The sequence below is a fragment of the Falco biarmicus genome, chromosome 10 (genome assembly GCF_023638135.1).
Source record: "Falco biarmicus isolate bFalBia1 chromosome 10, bFalBia1.pri, whole genome shotgun sequence".
Taxonomy (NCBI): Eukaryota; Metazoa; Chordata; class Aves; order Falconiformes; family Falconidae; genus Falco; species Falco biarmicus.
The window spans coordinates 9,177,613-9,199,610 of record NC_079297.1 but is presented as its reverse complement, the minus strand read 5'-3'; the positions used below and the strand labels follow the sequence as shown (position 1 = coordinate 9,199,610).

At 41.6% G+C, this 21,998-nt stretch overlaps 1 protein-coding gene across 2 annotated transcripts in view; it reads right to left on the bottom strand.

Annotated features, from left to right (window-relative positions):
• Nucleotides 1-681: 681 nt before the first annotated feature.
• TSHZ2 (teashirt zinc finger homeobox 2) overlaps nt 682-21,998 on the bottom strand; it is a 232,039-nt gene continuing 210,722 nt past the window's right edge. For both annotated transcript variants that reach the window (XM_056353791.1, XM_056353787.1), the window contains exon 3: nt 682-10,195. The gene's annotated coding sequence lies outside the window, so the exon portion shown is untranslated. The remainder of the gene's footprint in view (nt 10,196-21,998) is intronic.

Here is a 21,998-nt window from a genome sequence, read left to right as displayed (position 1 = left end):
ATGTCATCACGGCAAGGAGCAGCAGCAGGAATTAAATACGGCTCACGGGTGATACTGTACCCAGCAAAGCTGGATGAGTACAAGTCTCAGGCACCTCTGCCACGGGGAGCTTCGGCTCGTCGACAGTAAATAACGCGCCATGGCCAGGCGGCAGCGGCGTGTGCTGCGGTGATGGGGTGCGGGAGGCACCAGCCCGCGCGGGGGGACCTTACGGGGGACCAGGGAGTGCTTAGGGAAACTAAGTGTTAAGCAGAGCCATCCGTCTGAGGTGGAGCGCTGGAGAGAAGGGTGTTTGGTATCTCAATCATGCCTGGTTTATGGCTAGCGAGCCTTGAATTTGTGTGACAGCAGCCCAATGCCTCGCTGTAGATTACACCATAAATAACCCAGGCATGGAGTGGTCAGAGGAGCCAGATGAGGGAAGGAAAAAGATCTGTCGAAACAAATGCAGGGTGGTGTAGTTGGATTTTTTTTCCTGTCTTTTTCTTACTCTAAGTGATTATTATTTAAGGGAAAGGAGGCTGCTAGAAATCGTTCGTGAGTTTTACTGAAACAGGCACATTCCTGTGGTTTTTTTCTTTTACTCCCACAGCCTCTCCAGGTCAGTCTTTTTCTTTCTCTGCAGAGAAAGAAAGGGGAAAAAAAAGAAAGAAAGAAAAGAAAAACCCACACAAAAATCAATCCATCAAATGTCATTACAGATTTATTAAGCCTGATGTAGAAAGACTTTTAACAGTAACATCTTCAGAAAGCATAAAAAGAGCACTTCTGTTCAGTCTTGTGCTTTGAAAATCTAAATATATTTTTATCATATAAATAATTCTTTTCATGTTTTAAGTGCATCTGTTTTTTTTTTTTTTTTCCTTTTCAAATTTCCATTTTACAATTGGCCAAAACTGAAGTCTGCATTGACTGAAATGAAGCCATTTGCAAAGCTAATGATGTTGTGAAGCATGTCTATGGTGAACCATATCAGCTAGATTTCAGAAAGGTAGTTCAATGAGTGCAGCATTAAAATGAGGGACAGCCTCCAGCAAAATCATAATTGAACACACCCAAGTCCTTAATGTCTGCAGTTGGGTTTCCTGATGCAAATTACGATAACATTTCAGATGTGAGCAGTCGCTTTCCAATAGCTGCAGTGGAAAAGAGACATTTTATGCCACAAAGGAAAGAATTACCATGTTTAAAAATGTAAATAATATATGTATAGAAACCTTTTTTATGGAAATGAGGCATTCAGGATTATGTGAACAGTTTGGGCTATTTTTTTTTCTTTTAAACACAACAGATAAAGATGTGTGATCTATTATTCAGGGCTTTAATTACAGTTCTAAAACTGCAGTGATTTTATTAAAAAAAAAAATCCCTGGGCATAAAAAGTAATGTTTTCTGTGGCAAAGTTGAGAGAATTTTTTTTTTTTACAATGTATTTACCATGGTAAAAATACAGAACAAAAAAAATCACCATTAATAGAATTCAATGCTGCAAAATCATACACAGAAATACATCTTAAATGCACTGGAATACAGTCATCTTCTTGTAAATCAGAAAAGGCCTTAGATAAATAGGTTTGACCTGATTTAAATTTAATGAGATACATAGTCCTGATTGTTAATAATTGGTTTGGGGGAACCCAAAACAATAAAAGCAGTAATCTCCTCTAGTATAAATTATACGAATTTATTTAGCAATCAGCCAAAGGAAAAAAAAATATGCCATTAACATTATCAATTTGTTTAGTTTAAGTTAGTTATAACAAGCAAATAATTTGAAGCAAAATTGCCAGCTAGGCTTTGAGAAAGGCAGTAACTGTTGGGCAGGCGGCTGGCTGTGCTGAGCCTGGGGGCCGCTAGGTGGTATGGTCCCCCCAGCAGAAAGGGCTCTTCCACTGTAAGGACCATTCATAATCATCAAAACCAAGTGAAACATGGTTTTGATTAAAACAGCCTGTTGGCTCAATAATCTTAGTAATTTTAAAAACATCCTTAATGTGGAAGAAGAACACTGCAATGTCAGAAATGGCCTTGGGGCCCATTATAAACAGCAACAAAATAAATAAGGAGGAGAAATGAGAGGTCATGAAAACAAAATTAAGCTAATGTTTCAAATTTTGACAATTATGAATTGTTCCTCCAAGAAGACATTAAAAAAAAAAATTCAGGCACTATTAGATAAAATACAAAGAGAATAATTGTACATGTATGAGTTTTCCCATGGGACTAAGCATGCTTTAAAAGCAAAACTTGACTTAGATTCCCCCTCTTCCCCCCGCCCCCCTTTATAGCCAGAGATTGGGCAGGTCTCATGCAAACACAGACTTGCTTCTCAGAGTTCCGCCAAAAACTCGTCTCTAATTCCTTTATGAGCCATTAAAAGATGATGACCAAGAAAACAAACAAACAAAAATTACAAGCATATTTTCTATACAAAAAAAAAAAATATCCCCCGTTATGGACCAGTTTTTTGTAGGAAACCGAAACAAGCAAATATAACAAAATCTGTGTTCATAACATGGCAATATAGTTAATATATACAAATATGTACAGTATAAAAATGCATCAAAGGCGCAACTTTTCATCCAAACAAGCTGCAGTGCACAATGAAAAGCAGCTTGGCCCCCCCTCCACTCTAAGTATACAGGCAATATATTCTATACAGCATGCACTTGTTACAAAATTAGTGCATAAGCACTGAAACATTCTACAGATAAAGTCACCGTGAGTCCTCTCGGAAAGGAGTCCCATTTGCGTTGTTAATATAAAAAATGTGTTTAATCTTTCCTTTTTGCAATTTGTAGTATATACAATTTTTTTTAAAGAGAAATGAGCTTTTGATTCTTTTTTTTTTTTAATTTATTTTTTAAACAAAATTCTAGAACTAACACCACGGGTCACAGATGTAACCTGAAGATGCTGCCAATAACAAACTTACTACATACCACAAGCGCTGGGGCAGAGCGAAACCGTCAGATTTACTATTATGGCCAACTATGCTCCTTTATTTAACATGGGGGTGGATCTCTCATGATTCGTGCTGACATATTCACAATAATAAAACCCAAAACAAATGTACAGAAAAAACCCCAAAACCCCAAAAAACAAAGGATTAATAAGTGGTGCCTGAGCACTAGACAAAAGGGCATAATGTACCGGAGACATATGACAGTGAAGTACCCTGAGCCAAATAAGAACTGTTTAGCTTGTCAGCTTTTGCAACCTGTATTGCACATTCCAGCATTTGCTGCGTTATAAAGCCAAAATACTGCATTGTACATCCTGAAGATATCTGCTGCTTCGCTTGGTGCCAACAGTGCCCAGCTGTTACTTCAGCCACAGAATTGTTGCCTGTTTATAAATAGATACACATACACGCACACGTACAGTGTGCCAGTGTACGCAGGAACGTATATAGGGGGTAGATATCTGCACCTAGCCACATATCTACCAAAATATATACAGATACATATTTTTTTAATGTCACATGGACCAGTTAGTAAGTGAAAACATTGCCCACATAAATCTTCCATATTTGAGACAATTGCATGGATGTTTAAGTACTGTAAATACATCCCTCACCCGGGGCTGATGCCCACGTGGGGATGTGGCTTTCAAGGGAAAGCATTCCTTGCATTTAATGTAGCTGCATTTTTGCTTGATGCTATTTTCATTTTATTTTTAAAATATTGATCTCTTTCTCCTGTTCTCTCATCTAGGAAGTCTAATGAAAGAATTTGTTGCCTTTACTTAGATGAAAAAAAGGAAAAAAAAAGGAGTTTGCTCAGCTAGATGGTATGAACTCAAGTGGAGATGTACGATCTGCCAGGATTAGTATTTAATCTGTTGTCTCAAACAGGGCTTTTTACAAAGGCCTGAAGACATTTCATGAGCTGAGAGTGATGATGAACTGGAAGTTTATTACCCTGCAGTTAAGTCCAGAAGTACAGCTATTTCACTTTTAAAAAGACTCTCAAAGAAAATATTGTACAGACACTTCGGTGCAAGAAACAACAGTGTCATCTTAAACTTTATCTACTCTTCGCATTTTTGCTGGCATAGTTAAACCAAAAAGTGACCACCAGTGTAGATTGAAGTATACTGGGATAAAAGTGCCTGCACTGGTATAAAAGTGGTCCAGCAAAGCAAAATAAGCTGTACCAGTATAAAGTGCTTTATAGTGATACAACTGTTTTTACATTAGGACTTTTACCAGCATAGTCACATCAATAACAAAGTTTTGCAATCACTTCCCTGACATAACTATAAACCTTCTGAAGTGCAGACCGTGCCTTAGATTTAATCTGCATGGAGCTTCAACTGTTTGTTGAAGCTGTTTTCAAAACCATCTAAACACGTTAGGAATCCAGGGTTCGGACCTTGTGGGCAGTGTTTGGAGCTGTGTAGACAGAGGGTAAATTTGAAGGAGTAGCTCTGGATTTACACTGGGATAAATGCATTCAGAATCTGGCTTCTGTTTTTTAGATGTTGGTGTAAAGCTGAAGGCTGAACTGAAATCAGAGGGAGGCGGTTGCAGGGAAGATTAGAAATGTGCTGGTGGGATGCGGCACAGCATGTGCAGGACGCACACCCCCTCCCCGGGCTTTTACGCTTGGCATGTGCTCATTTGCAAAGCTATATCAGCTTCTGTTGTCACTGTAAAGCCATTATTTTTATTTTTTTATTCTTTCACTTTCCTTCAAAAGACAATTGGAGAATAAAAAAATCCTAAATTCCGTGCGCTTGTGTGAAGTCAACCACTGCAGGAAATAATTAAGAAAAGAAGAAAAAAGAAAATCCAGGAAGCATTTCTTTCGGGAATAACTGCCTAGTTACCTCATCCAGGGGCATCGACAGAAAGACTTATCTCAACTTCAGGCGATGACAAATTAGGACCTCAGTTTGATGAAACAAGCGTTGAAATCTCTCTTTAGATGCATGTCATTTATTCCTTAGTTACAAGTTTCAAAATGTTACATTCGCTGTGGTCCAACCTGTCACATATAAAAAAAGGACGTTTGCAACTACCAATGCCCAGCTCAAACTCTGCAGCACCATTACTGAAAAGTTCTTCGTTTTAGTGAAGTTCGACAACTTCTTGCTGATCGTTTTCAACCGAGGACAAAAAGAAAAGCTGTAACCTGTGGGATGAATTGTGAGGGGGAGCAGGAAAACCCAGCCAGCAACACCACAGCGTCCCCGACCCTGGTGTGACTTTGCAACCCAAGAAGAAGCTGGTCCGAGTTGTCCTCTTGGGTGGCCAGTGACTGGGAATTACAACTCTATGTAGCTCCTAAAGACAACTTCCCAGGAGCAAAAATAATATGTCAGGGTGTACGGTAAGAAGACGGGCACATACCAGTAGCACTTTTTCAAAATATATAGAGGTGGTTATACCAGCGCTCCTGCTCGGGGACAGATGGCCTTTAAAGCCTGCTGTAATTGCAACATATTGATCTGGAATCTGTGATCAATACTGTCTTTATAGAGAGAATTTTAAATATAAATTGCATCGTATATCTGTTTGGGAAGACAAAAGCCCCATGTGACAGAGCCCCACCTCCACTTAGCCAGGGCGCTCTCTCCAGCCCCAGAGCTACGATGGCAAGTGGAGTGGGGATGGGACCAGGGACGGGGATGGGAATGGGGATGGGGATGGGGATGGTGGCCTCAGCCTTGCCTGGCCTTGGGTGCTGAACAGGGTCATTTCTTCGCTGGGAGGAAATCTCTGCCAAAAAAATGAGGTTGCCATCTCTCATTCCCTTGTGCTTCCCTAGCAGGTTTGATTGCAAGACAATATTCACAGCAAGACCAAAAGAGCAACGCCTTGCTGGCAGGGCCAGGCCATTAGCAATTAGCAGCGCTGAGGAAAGCCCATCTCCCCTCCGTAGCTCCCACCCCGAGGCTGCCCCGGGCCAAAACTCTGCTACTTTTGTACTTTCCTGATCCCCGAGGGCAGCTGGCTTTCCATGCAAAGCCTGCGTGGATGCTTCCCAGTGGGAATAGCCCCTTCTATTTTAGGAACTGAACTGTGGTTATAAATTAGTCAATAAATATGGCACTTTATCAAAACACTATTAAGGAAGGAAAAAAAAAGGCCAGAAATGAGGGAAACAATCCTCTCCATGTGAATGTGTGAGTGTCGACTCAATAGCCTGTAAAACTGGCTTGGAGAGCTTCAACCCTTATCGTGTTAATATATAATTATTGATTTTTAAAATGACTTCTTATATCCTCCATGATCTCTAAAAAAAGCTAGGGAGGTCAGTCTTTTAAATACTTTTACAAGTAGGTGATAAAACCCATGATAAGTTGCATTGACACGTAATTACTGGGCAGGTTTGTTAACGGATTCTCAAAGATTTTTTTTTTAAAAACCAACAATTATTATTGTACTAATGACAACCATTTTTAAAGTTGTGTCCTTCTCCCTCTCAGCCTAAATAATAAGAGTCTGGAAAAAGCACCTGAGACTGATCCAATGAAATTCCTATATATTAGGCTCCAAAGAGATGTTAATTACATCTCCCTCTTTTAAAACAGAACATTTTTTCTAAGGTGATATGGCTTATTTTGACATGGATGGTGGCAGGAAGGGAGCTATGGTTTCTGAATAAATCTCTCAAAGCAGCATGTAAGGGTAACAATTCTTACTGCTTTATTGCAGTGCAAGAGCATAAACAGCTTGGATATGTGGTGTATCAATATGCCACTTGTTAATAAGCAAGGACGTGAATCATAAATATTCGGCTGTTTGATCACCAGGCTTTTAATTAATGTTTTGATGATCTCCAATAAGAATAAAAGTCAGAACGATAGATATTGAGTAGATACGACAGAGAAAAGATGCAATGATTTTCTGTGTTACCTGATTTATATGACAGATAAACTATCAACTCATCCAGTTTCGTACAGAGAAAGAGAGAGGAGAGATGTACATTTTCTTTTTTTATATCATATTGTAAAAAAAAAAAAAAATCACTTAATTCAAATGTGTACCTAAAATGTTCCCAGAGGACAGCAATGCAGGCAAAATAATCAAGGTTTAGCACTGTGTAATAAAGGTTTGTGGCCAGATTTTAAATGAAGTAGCTGTTCCCACATTTGCCTGTGCTGGAGCGAAGCCTCCTGAGCAAAACAGGCTGCTGGGCCAGCCAGACCTCCCGCGGGGCAACCGGCCCTCCTGAAAACCTTGGGGGGTTTTCAGCTTTGGGGTCCCAAGTGCCATCACAGGTGGGGCTGGGGTGGCCGATTTGTTCCGTGGGGTTCCCTGTTGTCACCACAAGCCCGCTGCTCACCAGCTATGGGGCACCAGGAAAGCCTCTTTTCTGCCAATATTGAGCAGCTGGTGCCCCAAAGAGCCCCAGCCCTGGATGCTGCGGGCTTGGCCGGGGCCATAGGGCCACCTTGTTGCTGGAAGAAGGCTCCTTGCTCCCAGCAGCAGCCCATGTTGGGATCCATGCGGCTTGGCCACAGCCAAGTGGTCAAACACACTGCACGGAGGGTTCCTACCAAAGCAGACAGCAAAACACCCCGCTGCAACCGGGAGCAAGGAGCAGGGTCGCTTGAAGTCAGTGGGAACTTCACCTGTCAGATTCTGCAATAAGCCAAATATTTTTTCTAGAGCATCCAAAAGCTGGATGGGCAAGGGAGTGGGGCTGGAGCTGCAGTTTCTGCCAAGTGGCATTGTACCACGGCGCTTGCTGCCTTTGGCTCCGTGCTGCAGGACACACCTTGTGCGACTTCGCTTAATAACTCTGAACTGGGCTGTGCAATTTAACAGCTTCTGAGGAGCTCAATGCTAATGCATTGATTTTGCTTTAATAGAATTTTGTTGTCAATGGCTGGTGCTCAGCACGGTGCAGGCTTCAATCTTAACCCATCTGAAGGCTCTGCTCGTTTCCAGTTGAGCTCCGTTCATTTCCAGTTGAATAGGTTAAGCAAAGACAGACCTCACTGTTCTCAATTCACTTTATGATCCTCCCATCATAAAAAATAATATCAGCACCTTGCTTTTCATGTCAGAACTACATTTGAGCTGCTATTCCCTATGCCCATGAGTAAATCCCATAAAAGCCGCCCCGTTGTACTGTCGCTATTTTTCCTTGTGGATGATTGATTGATGGATGAGTGCTGACACTTCAATGAAGCTATTTCGACTGCCATCTCAATCCGATGATGTGAGGGGTATATTTTCTGTCCATGCCTCATTACTTCAGAATGACATTCCTGGAACTTCATTTACTTTTTCCCTCCTTCCCTCAAGCGCCATATTTTTTCCCATCTAGGTTATGCATGCCATAAAAAAAGCAATTTGCTATTATATGTGGCATAAGGGCAACACTTTCCCTAGGAGGTAAATAAGAAGGGCCCTTTTTTCTCCTCCATGTGGAGTTTAGGGATCATGTGAAAATTTCCCAAACAACGCCAAAACAGGCCCTTCTGCACAAGCCACAGGGAATGCGGTAAAACCTACCGAGTCTGATTTTGTGAATGCTGCACTTCAGTTGTATCCTTGAACATCTAAACCGAAACAAGAGCAAAAGACACCCCAAAGCCCTTTCTGACTTGAGACAGATCCTCTTCCCAACTTGTGCCCAGCATACTTGGAATATTTCATTTGCGACAGAGTAGCAGTTTACCACTTGATCCAGACTTATTTTTCCTTTGAGAATCAGGGAAGTTCCTCATTAAGTGCAGAGATGGATTTGTCTCCTGGAGGTTGCTTTCGCTGCGAGGAAAAGCTCGGCGAGTAAACAGGGCTGTGCCGGATTTTCCAAGCAGTGCACTAGGTGACGTGGGACTCGTGACATTAGCACCTCCTGGAAGATTGTGCGAGTTGACTCGGGACCCGATTTTAATCTGTGTAATACAGTATTCCCGTTAATAATAATGTATAATTAAGACATCCGTTAAAAATCCATAACGTTAATTTAATGGAGAAAATCTAATACAGTTCTATTGGAATTTTTACGTTAAATTAACTTTAACGGGCTTTTAATGGATGTCTTAATTAGATCTCATTATTAACGTGAATATTCCACAAATTAAAATTGGGACCTCGAAGTTTTAATGAAAAAAGTTACAAGCACAAATTTGAAATGGCCATCTTAGTAGCCCCCGTCTCCCCAGGTCTTGGTGACTCCAAGCCGGCTGTGCTTGCCAGCCTGCCCGTGCCGGCAGGACCAGCCAGGCGGGGCGGAGGGCACCGAGACCAGATTCTGATCCCATTTCGGGTGGGTAAATCCAAGGTAACTCCATTGACTGCAACAGAGAGCTTTAGATTTAGGCTCACCTAATTGAGAAAGGAATTCTACTTTTATTCTTTTATATCTATATATAGATATTTATATAGTGATATTTATATATAGATATACCTATATTTATATAATGTTCAATAATCTAACAATAGTACTTTTGTTTAAAAATCACTCCATCGCATATGTCTCGTCATAAACCGTAATGGAGATTTAAATATATATATATATCTGAGGAATAAAACAAACTGAAAATAATCCATTTTAAACAAATCTTTGGCAGCAACATGGTTAAGCATAACTATTTGAACAACTTGCACAGAAGATTAACATTGTTCAGAGGTTTTTTGGCTCAGAATCTGTTTTAACTTAATAATTCTTGTACTTACTGTGATGTATTGATCCCTAGTGCAATGACTGGATTGGGCAACCCAGGTGCAACAGTAATAGCTGCACAGAATAGAAACATTTCCTTTAGACAAACTATCCCAAAGGGGTTATAAATAGGAAATGGACATTACCATGAAAAGTAAAGCTTCCAATGTGACTGCATCTTGTGTAGCACACTTGGACATTAAACTATGAAGAATTTTTTTTTCCTGTCAAGTGTTACAAATTGACGAAATAAGTACATCAATGTTCTCAGTCATTATCTTACTTCAGTGGCACTTTGTTTTAGTGACAGCAAAAAGGGACAGTGGAGACCAGACAGCCCCAGTGCAGTTTATCAATGAAAATCTAATATCGTCCATAAGCAGGGGAGTGGAAATCAATACTTCATTACCAAATTGTTAGTGAGGATGAAGAAGAATAGCGGGAGATTTTTTGGCAGTCTTCTCGGTCTGGGTTGTTGTGAGTTCAATGTCAGGATCGGAGTGACGTGCAGGGTTGCGCTGGGTGCAGGAAGCCTGGGCTGGAGAGCTGGAACTAAGGCATTCGTCCTGCAACCAGAATAATAGCAACTATCGTTACCCAGTTTCTAATCACAATTCCAGATTTTATTGAGTATGTACTTTTATCAGTAGATATCGAGTCAGCTTTGCTTTACTTTGTCCACCCATAGGCTCACAAAAAACAAGGACACAGAAGAGGGAATAAACCCCCCAGCTCCTTACGTCCGTGACCGTGCAGGGATTAGTGGATAAACTCCAGCTGATGCTGTGGGTCTGCCGGGTCCACTGAGTGTTTGCATCTCTGCTTTTCCCTCATGTTGCTTAAAACTGGCTAATACAATGAGCTTCTTTCTACTACCAGCCACGAACATACCCACATTGTGTTTAATTACACGACTATCGCTGTGTTATTTCTGGTTGTTGTGGCACCTCCCCAGCATTCAAAGCCTCTGCTCTTCCAATGGGCCTTTTCCATTCTGCAACTGCTAAAAGTGCTAAGTGACTCAAGCTGTGAAGTTGCTTCTACATAGAGACAGAAGGTGCTTGTTTCAGTTTCAAGATGTGGGTTTAAAAGTTCAGCCCAAAGTTGAGTTCTGTTTTGCTTATAACCTGGGAGAAAGATACTGAGAAAAGCAGCAGAAAAAACAACTGGAAAAACAGGGTGAGAAATGAGGCAGGCAGTAAGTGGAGTGAAAGTCAATCTGGAGAGAGCATAGAGAAAAAAAAAAAAAAAAGACCGGCAGCAGGCAAAGAGAAGTATGTTACTGAAAAATATATTATCTGTTCAAGGCCACAGACATTTCAGCAAAGACAAGTCAAATCCTGTGTTGTGTTCCCCATGTTCTGGCTAAATCAACAGGAAACTCAGCAGTAGCTTTCTTTAAAATAAAATAAACTCAGCTTTTCAAAAATTTCCATATGAAAACAAAAAAGTCCATTGACTTCATGCTCTTTAGTTCATAATTTGGTTAGTTTTACAATATCTTCACCTTTTCAGTTTTCACAGCGATGCTGAGTTTTGTGTTGGCAACCCAAAGCTGCTATGCAGAAACGGTTGGAAGGGAAGAAGAGGTTTTGGCAGCTAACGTAGAGACTTTTGGCAACTGAGGACACACGGAAGTCAGTCTGAAATTGTGGTGAATACCTTAGATCATTATTCCCACTTAAAAGATATTAAAAGCAATCCATGTTGACACTTTAAAATGTTGTCTTTAGGTTTCAGAGGTAAGGCTCCAGAGCAATTCACACTTTGAAAAGCTATTATTTTTCACTGCAAAAGGACAAAACTGTGTCAGTTTACACCTAGTTCAGATTTTAAAGAAATCCAGAAGCCTCACTATTGTAATGCCTAGAGCCGAAACACAGTAATGCCATGAGCTGGCTCTGCTTCTGCGGAACCACCCTCTGCAAAAGGTCCAAGTGCGGACAGTGGAGATGGCACAGGCGTTTGACTTTACCTTTCTGAGCAGATTTTTGTAGCCCTTAGCCCTCACCAGGATGGAAAGCTACTTGTGGCACGGCACATAAATCCTGCCTTGGATCATATCAAGCTCTGTAGCAGCTCGGACATGCGGAGCACCTGTCTAACTCATGGATGCGGGACACAGACACCGCGGGCTGGTCCCACACAGGGCAACATGAAGGGCAGTGGTGAAACATGTGAGTGCAGCAGTGATAACTCCTGATTAATTCAACTCAGCCTCCAGAATGTCGTTAGGACAATTAAGCAGCATGTAGTATTACCGAAAGTGCTAAATCTGGGAAGGAGTCTTGGACAGAAGCAAAGTGACTGTAGAGAACTGGTTCCCTGCCAGTAGGAAATATTTATCGAGGGTTTGGATTGGAAAACCAAAAAGTCATACTCCTGCCTCCTTTTCTTTTTGATTCATTGTGGGGAAGTCCCTTGGACTGTTGTGTTAGACCAGCCGTAAAATCAGCTTAGTAATATTCCTGGTCACTCCCGCTTGACAAGGGGAGCGTGCATAAAAGCAACATGAAGAACATCATTAACTGTTGGCAGAGCTCTTCAGAGGCACATCGCTCAGGGTGTAGGTCCATGAGAAATTTTTCTGGTGACAAATTGCTTCAGAAGCTCTTGCTCCTTCCTATTATTTCCACCCCATGGTATGAACAATAATCAGCTGCATCCCTGCAACCGTCTGCGAGTCTGCACCACCCCAGCCAAACCCAGGATCCATCCTTGATGCATCTCACAAGAGACCACACAGACACTTCCAACAGGAGACCCCAGTTCAGGGTACTGGGAAGGGTGGGAACCTTTTCAACTGTTTTTGCTGCTGGAGGAACGATAAGATGGAACAAGGCACCCAGGAGCTGGAGGGGATTCTCTGCACTGCTGCATGTATGCAGGCAGATTTGGTTTAGGACTGCTATAAAAGCTATATAAAACTGCTATAAAAGCCACTTGTGGCAATTGTATAAACTTTTGAGACTAAGCATCCATATACTTGACTAATGGTAACATCAATGGATGACTAAAATCAATTGGGACTTGGCATTGATTTCAATGGGATAAGTACTTCACCCTTAGGTCTTTTGGCCAACCAAAGTCCCCATCCTTGAGTTGTTTTTTTTTTTTTTTTCTTTCTCTTTTCTACATTGATATCACTGCAGGCTGGGACAGGACTTTGGGAAATTAATTAGTGTGAGCCCTGATCAATAAGGGTCATAGTTTATGTATTTCATTATCAAGTCTCTAAGAGATTAAGGGAGTATGTGGAGAGCTTGTCACGTGCAGTCTAGGGCATAGCAGCCTGGATGTTCAAACAGCACCTGATGGGCAAAGTTGGTTGCTGTCTCGGCATTTGTTGAAATGTAGTTCAACCTGTGCCATAAAAAACCCTCTGTCATTTAAATTATGCTATGAAAATGCAGCGAGTATGTTCATTATGCTGATGTCTTATATAGCATATGTGAAATATCAGCTGCAGATACTGAAGTTTTGCTTTTATTTAACATTAATTATCAAGCCATCAACAGATGCAAAAAGTTGCAGCTATTTTAATGTGGATACGTCAGGACTCAGGGTTCGTTCTAACAATCACTTTCCCACTCCTTGTCCATGGCACAGCTCTTCCCTATCCTCATTCAAATCTTCCCATAAAAGCACAGCTGTGAAACCTTTGAAACAGGAACTCTCAAACATGGCTGCAATCGGAGACAACTGTCAACTGCATGTTAGGAGCTAATGGCACCTGTGTCCAGCCTCCGTGGGCTGGCACCAGCGCTGCTCAGCTGTTCTCCCGAGCCCTGGCATGGCTTCTGGCTCACGAGAGCAGTGGTGAGCTCACTCTTTCTTTCATGCACTCACACGCCCAAACCCATGCTTTCATTTGCTCTCTCTAGCTTCCTTTCCCTCTTTTCTCCATGGCCAAAAGCCACACTAGTTAGTTAAACGATGCAGCTTCCCGGGGTGCAGGACATGGGCTGTCTGCTCACGGGGTGGTTTTCAAGTCCTTCGCTTGGGGATTGCTGTCATTGTGTCTTTTTGGGTTCTGCAGGAGAGCACCAACCACGTCAGTGGCATGGTCCAAGGTACTCTAGGTGATGGTACTCTAGAGCCAGGCAGATGACAGTAGGTTTATGTGTTTATAATGGTTTTGGTTGTTTTTTTTGTATTTCCAGATCTTTGCTAATATAATTTTATCATCTTCTATTAGTGTAATGGGATAATAAAAATGACAGTATGCATCTGTGATCCACCCACCACAGTCCATGGGAGTCTATGAATCAAAATCTTTTCATGCTGGAGCTGTACCTATAGTAATAAATCGCAGGACTCTTAAAAGGCCAAATAGAAAGACACAGACAGTCCCTTTGTGGTTACCAAACATGTTATCTCTAGATGTCATTTTTGACCTACTTTTGCTAGATTTTTACAACGGCAGAAAATCTGTTCCTTAAAGAATCATGCTTACGTGCATAATATCTAGACAGGGAGAAAAAACAAATCTGGATATATTTTATTTCATTTAGGACTCCTCTCACCATGAATTACAATATTACAGACTCTAAATGCCTTCTCGTTACCCATAATTATAACTAAAATTATATCAATCTAAACAGTAACTACTCAAATGATTCATCCTGATTGTAAGGAGCATGCTCTCTGAAGTTAGGCCTGCCCATCCATTTTAGAGCCTTGTGTCAGGAATGGTTTTCCAGAAGGTCATTCAACAGCACATTAAATAAATAAATAGAACATATTTGTTTCAGAAAAAACCACTCTGGTAGGGTGGGAAAGCATTTTGGGAGAGGTAGGAATAACCCTCATGAAAACTAGCACTTTCAGATCATCTTCATTCTTGCTGAGGGTGCAGCACCCACCCAAAGACACGCAGAGGCTCCACATGATGCCAGCAGAAGGTCCCTAATGTTCTTCATACCGAGGGTGTCGTGCCGTGCAGAAGTGGCAGTCAGCTGCTGCCCAGCAGCAGAGCACGGGGAGGAGAGGACACACCACCACCCACCACGGTCACTGGCAGGTCCCCGAGCCCCTCGTGTCCCTGCAGAAGGTCCCAGACTTTGCATAGTCAACCCGAGCCGTCAGCCACATGGAGGGGGGAGCGTGGAAAAAGGTCTCCTTTGTTGTTAAAAGTAAAACATATTTCTATCCCATGATGTAAGCTTATGAGAATGCCAGACAAGATAATGGAAAAGAAATGTGGGCTCTAGCTCAGATGTTCCTGGGGTGTGCCTGCCTAAATACAAAATTGGCTGACTGGGGTAACACCCAGGTGGAGGAATTCAGAGACCTCATTGCTTGGGATGATGGAAACTACATTTAATAAAAATTTGAAGTCATTAAGTTGCATTTATCTCAGAAAACTCCGTTGAAGATACTTTGCTAAGAGGCTAAGGTCAAGGTCAGATAAGCGAGCTCTGGATTTCAGCAGCAAGATCATCAGAGCACATATCTGCAGCTGGGGCAAAACTCCTTCTCTGTAGGTCAATGAAGTTATGCTGATTTACCTCAGCTGGCTGGGCTTAACAGTTTTGTGATACAAAAAAAGAATCTGCTTGAAATCTGCCAAAATAACCCCCAAACCCTTCGCTTTTTGAGTTTCTTGTTTTCAGAAAGTTCTGATATCTGTGCATATGGTTTTGTATGACAGATATTTTTAGCTGTGATTCTGGATGAGCAAAATTCTTCAGCATTTGCCTATCTTGTGTTGCACATAGTGCAGTGAACACAGTGATCCATCTCTGCCCGCAACGGTGGACTGACGGTACCAAATGCTATGGCTGGGCTGCACAGATGCAGCAGTGCTGACGTTTTAGGGGCATACCTGTGCAGTCATGCAAGCGTAGCAATCATGCCACCTGAGACCTAAGAGAGATGCAAAAATTCCTCTGCATATACATTATACTTTACGTACAAATAGAAATCTATTTTTATATGTCAGTACATATATGTATTTCCAGACAAAAAGCAACCTAGTCAGATGTACTGAGTACGTGCAGCAGTGCCCAGCTCATGAGGGTTACTAAACATCCCTGAACAAATACGGTTAGATCCTCCAAATCCACTTGAACAAAGTGGCTTGTGAAAATGCTGACATCTGTTAGCCTGAGCGGCTCCCCAGAGGGCAGGCAGTTTCTTCTGCGAATGACTAGAAGAGGATCCAGGAGTATTTTAAAAGCAGGGATGCTGAGACACATCCCAAAAGACAGGGAAATGAAAGGCGCGGTAAGGGTGGAGGTGAGTGCTGCTGGCTGAAGCTGCCCCATTCCTCCGTCCCTGTGCGACTGCTCACAAGTGCCAGCTGTAGGGTGCTGGTAGGTCAGGGGGTTATTCAGGCTGAGAAAAATGAGCGGGAAGAGTTTTTTTGTTTTCCTGATAGTTTGGGTAATCTAGACCTCTGCAGGGCCCAGGCAGTTAGGGCAGTGACGCCAGGTGCAGGGATCATGCAGGAGGGACCAGCGGCGTTGCTGCCGGCAGCAGCGCACACTCAGCCCATCCTCACTCCCTTTGGAGGCAGCCAGGAGAGGAAGGGAAGAGAGTGAGCTGGGTGCTAAAATCCGGTTCCTACCCCCGGAGGTCTGGTGTGCAGGGCGTTAGGCAGGTCATTTCACCTACCTGCACCCCTCAGCAGTTTTGCTGATAGATGGAGTCAGAGGAACTACTGGGGGCTGCAGCTCCGTGTCTGCAGAGAGACACGGTGAAGTGCTGGGCTGGTGGAGAGAGTGGGATTTCTGCCACTTGTGTTGAGAAAGGCCAAGATTCCACCCCTGATCTCAGCTTGGGCCTCAAGCTGACATGGGATACACACGCGCTCGGTCACAAAGAGCACACATGGGATCTAACAGGCACAAAGTATCCTGACACTTAACGGGTCCCTTCTCATTGCTCCTGCACACAAAGGCCAGTACAGGGGTGTCTGGAAGGATCAGAGGCTTGTAAAGAGAAGAAAAATGAGAGAGAACATTCAATTTTTGTCTTTTCCTATAAATGAAGCACAGTCATCAAATCACAATGTATTTGAGAGCACATGTTATTGACAGCCTATTCTTGGAGAAAAAAAAAAAAAAGTGGATTTTCTGGCAAAGTTTCTTTATTTGCTAAAGATTAAATTGTTCATTGTACAGGGCACCATCTGCCCTTGGAGAGAGATTTAGTTGATGGCAGCTGCAACCAAAGTGTGGAAGATAAAGCTGAATTTCTGGTTTCTTTCAACTAGCAACTGTCATTACAGGTCACATGCAAACTGTGTCATTTTCTGTGACAAGCAGGTTCTGTAGACTTGGGTGCTTGCTACATTTTAAAATGCCACCTGTATAGATCCCAGAAGAGGAATAGCTTTTGTAACACACCTTGAAAAAAGTGACTTCAGAGCAGAGAAGACAAAACAATTATGGTTCAACCATCCGGACGCTGGCAGTGGGTTCAAGTCCCAGGTTTACATGGACGGTGGTGAGGATGTACAGTGCGTCACTTAAAGCTAGACTCCTTCAATTAATCTGGGTGCTTAAAAAGGCCAAATTGTCATCTGCAAGTGTTTATTCAACTGCTGTGTAATTCCTCAATTGCGTCCTTGTTTTCCTTGTGGTGTAATTCCCAGTTAGACTAAATCCCACATTTTTTCAATTCTGAAGAGAATTTCTTAATCATCAGACTAGAGGTTATTGTGGGTGGGCTTTCTCCCCATCCCACCTCTTGAGCTATGACACTAAAATGTTCCGATTCACCACCAGACAGCAAAGCCTACTTAAGAGTGGGGAGATGCGGATCTTATCTCTGTGTTCAGAGTTATTTTGATATTACAGAAAACTTGTCACTGGCTAAAGCGAACACCTCCAGGAAGGAATTTGTACCTCTTCCCTCTCTCCTGAACTCTATAACTCTTCTGCAGGAGAATTATGTTCCCTTTCTCTGCTGAACAAAATGGGAGGGGAGAAGTTAAGAGCACACTGGTCGATTTTATTAGGACTAAGAAACAAAGCAAAACAAAAAAGCAAACCCAAACCTCTTTCCTTTCATCCCTGCCTTGCTGTGAAAGTGCCTTCATATTTCCAGGCTTGCTGACAATATTTCAGGATGGTACATCACACACCGTCTCCTCTGGAACAGCAGACATTGTCACTGCTGGGAGACAACTAGTCTCTGGATTGTACTACACAGAGATTCTGTATAAAGCATTTCTATAGAAAAAAGATTTTTGAAATTTGTGAGCCTCTTAGCCTTTCAGACAAAGATGAGCTCTGGTTAATTTTCTTCTGAAGATTTCTACATTTTCTGCGAGAAAAACAACAGCTACTATTGCCTTAAGACAGACTGAACTAGTTGTAACATGCCTAGCTACAAGATTTTTTTTTTTTTTCCACATGAAAGAATTTGCAGGACACAATTTTGTTCTCAAGTATTCTGTTCAGTTTAACTTTTTGGTCTTCTACCACATTTTGTCATGGTAGGATGGTATCGTGTCTTGAAACAGAAACATACCAGCTGCTGTGGCTAAATTTTTAACAAATCTGGTCTGGTCAAATCCATGGTTTTGGAGAATATATATATATATATATTTTTAATGGGTAGAGGCTTTGCCTTTCCAGCAAAATATTGTTCATCACTTCAGGTGTCAGCAATCTTTCTGATTGCTCCGTGATGTGCCCAGACCGTCCAAGCCATACCTCTTTGGGAAGGCTCACACTTCTGCTGACAACAGAGCCACACTCAACCCTTGCCTTTACTTCAGTGGATGCGCCCATTTCCATCCATGATTTGACAGAGCTCAAGTCCTTTCAGGATTAGGACCTTTAAAGAGACACGCAGAAAAATGCTGAAAATCTAAGACCATGCCCATTTGGGTTATTTTTTTCGGAAAGCATTAATTGGTAGGAGAGGAGGGCTGCTTATGTGAATTAGCATGCAATATGCTAGTTTCTTCTTTCTTTGCGAGGAAGCACTTAAAACACAAATTCCCACCTTAAAAACCAAACCAGTGCGCTCAGTGTGAGCTACAAGTAAATCACCTACTCTGCGGTGCCAGAACTGCACATGCTCTTCTGCTGCTGATTTATCTACAAAATATATCACATGCCAGTTACTTGAATTAGGATCATGGGGAGAAGGGAATCATTAGAGAGTAGAAGAAACTCAAACACATAAAGAAAACTTATCCGTTTGTCTCCTCCACGATGCCTGTTTTATTTCCTCTTCATGTACTGACAGTACTGATGAGGCAACGGATGCTGTAATCCTAAGCAAATGCTTTTGGGGGTAGCATCATTAGGGTTGCAAATGGTTGAATGCAGCAATAGCTTTGAATTTCCAGGCAGGCTTTTTTTCCCTGGTCATTGCAACGTGTTTAGCAGTGTCGGTAGGTGAACGGCACAGCCTGGATCAGGTATTTCGCTCCTGCTGCTGTTTCCTTTGCTACTGGCGTGCCTTGAAAAACCAGGTAAATGAGACTTGGAGAAAGGGACACTGCAGCTTTGAGTAATGAGGCTGGGAAACAAGGAACACATTTTCCACTAGCTCATGTCTCACTGTATGGCATTCTGATTTCGTGACACTTTATAATAAATCATTGCTTATCACTCACATGGGAACATAACATGGTTCAAGTTAAGATTCGTTAGTGATTGTAAAGAAGAAACATGAATTGCTCTATATCAGGGCTTTTTGATCATCTTTCTGTCCACTGCAGGCATTTTTTTCATCATAATATTTACAGTAACTGTTGTTTAAAGCATAAATAAAAAGGAAAAGAAAGAGCAGAAAATATGAATAATGAAAATAAATTTATTTGTCTTATTTATGTGTTTATGTAAACATTTGGCAATTGCTTTGCACAGCAGCTTGTGTTCAGTGTCACAGAATGCTGCACCAACATAAGTTTCTAAAGCTGGGATTTTAAATATATATATGTATATGCGTATATAAAAAACCCTAAATGCCAATACATTCATTTTCTGGAGGAGAAGGTTCTAGTAAGCACATCTAGAGCCAATTTGCTTTAGTATGTCTGCTACAGGGAGAAGAGAGTCTGAAGCTGTCCTGCAGTGCTGTCCCCCCTGGACCAGCAGCACAATGGGACCGGAAAGCTGGTGTCATCAGCCCGGAGAGGAGGGAGAGGCTGGAGCAGCTGTCCGTGGGGTGCATCGGGGCTGTTCCAGCCCGGTGACTGTGCCCAGGGGTCCACCAGGTGCTGGACAAATGCAGGAAGCAGGGCTTGCTATTCATGCAAGGGATATCTGCGAGGTGGGACATCCTGGCTTCAGCCCCTGTTCCTGCAGCCAGCTCAGGGATGGAAAAATGAGAGCCTGTGGATGCATTCGGCTATAGATTCAGGTGGATCACTGCCTGCTCTGACATTCCAGAGATGGATATTAATCCACAACCTTTTCATCAACAGTTTAGGGAGAGGGGTGAAAAGCTTATGGGTTTACTGGTGACACCAGCAGTGCTTTAGGGGAACAGTAAATTTATTCTAAAAAGACCTACAGACTGAATAAAATGGGAGCTTGCTAAAATAAAAAATTGTAACAAATATGCAGAAATTTTTCACCAAAAAGAAAAAAAAATCTATTCCTTCCCTCGTGTTACAAATAGTTCTACTTTAATCTGTTTTCTTTACCTTTTGGGTTTGATTGTGGGAAGTACCTAAAACTTTGGGATAACCTGGGAGAAATCAGATAAGGTAAATATTTGCTGCAACTATGGCTTTGATTATTCCCCCCTCAGTAATTTGCTATTTACTTCATTAATCAACTATATAATGTGTCATTTCTACTGCTCCCTGGCTGAATAATTTCCAAAACTACAAACAGCTTTCAAGATAGTTGCCAGACAGGCACAAATTATTACTTTCAGAAATTCTTCCTAGAACTATTCCCATGAACAGAAGTTTTCATACCCTCTATTTGTGTAAAGGAAATGGAGTTGGGTTAAAAATATTGCCAAATTATTACTTTAGACAAATTCTTGCATATATTTATTCTGGTTTTATTCCAGTTGAGTATTGATTTTTTTATAAAAAAATGTGAAATATGTTAATGTTTGCCTTTGCTAGAATAAGTAGCCTTGTGAAACAAGATGGCATGGATGTAAATACAGAGTTAACTCTTTGCAGGATTAGGGGCTTAATTTAACAGTTACAAAAAGGAGAGATGTGATTTGCTTTTACAGAGGCAAATAATCCCTTTGATTTGTGGAACAACTTGTCTGAGTAAAATGGCATATGACCAAGGGGCTGTAAATTCAGTAGCCTGATCTGATCTCTCTCCCTGACACTCCAAATCACAAGTATCTGCAGCTATGCTGGTCCGTTGGCTTTGATCTCCAGCATGCTCTCTTAAACTCAGTTTTGCTTCTTGTGTTCATGGTCTGGGTCACTGTAAGACTTTCTCTTGTGCTCAGAAACCTCCCAAACCATACACAATAAATGCATTACTCACAAAAACATGGAATCCCCCAAATATCAAGTTTTTAAAAGAAAAAAAAAATCTGTTTTGGTAAAGCACGACATTAGATGAATTAATTATATCTTACTTTTCACCTACTACCGATAGACAATTATGTACCAGAATTAACCCCCCCAACTCTCGTCCAGGGAAAAAGACATTATTTTTCTAATATATATGATATAGACTCTTAATCTGCTCTCACTTGAAGTGGTATAGTGAATGGGATTATTCTCCATTTATTTTGGCTTACACTAAACTGGAATTTTTGCCCCATAAGCTTCCTGTAATTTTTGTAAGTGGAACTGCCTTTGTCAGCATTCTTAATATTTCCCCATGGAAATGGTATTAAAAAGCAGCACATATGCCCTACAATCTTATGTTTTATCCTTGAGAAATGAGGACTTATGGTAGATTTTTTTGTTGTTCTTTCTTTCTGCAGGAAAATGGCTTAATAACAATCTCAAACGGAGCCGTGAACAAGACGGTGTATCTTCAAAATGCTAATTCTATCGCAAACCATGCCTGAGTTAAAAACAGATATTGAAACAGGGGAATAAATATTTGACAATGCTGTTAAGGCAACTTTGCTAACGATTTTTGAACAACCTCCAACTGAGGTCTAAATGTCTGCAATATCCATAAACAACTCTATACTGTCCAATTAGGGAGACAAAGACATAGAGTCCTGTCAGGAAGATTTGCATGGCTAAGTGTCTGAGATCACAGAGACGATGAGGGATCGTTTGGAGTGATGGGGGATGCACAGAACGGATGACTATCATTACGATATTACAGAGGCTTACACCTTCCCAATTACTGGCAGGATTCATTAGTTACTGCTGCATTTCCCTAATAGAATCCTCTCTTTGGCTTATCGCTACCTTCCCTCTGTCTACATAAACCCACAACTCAGCAGTCGATCACC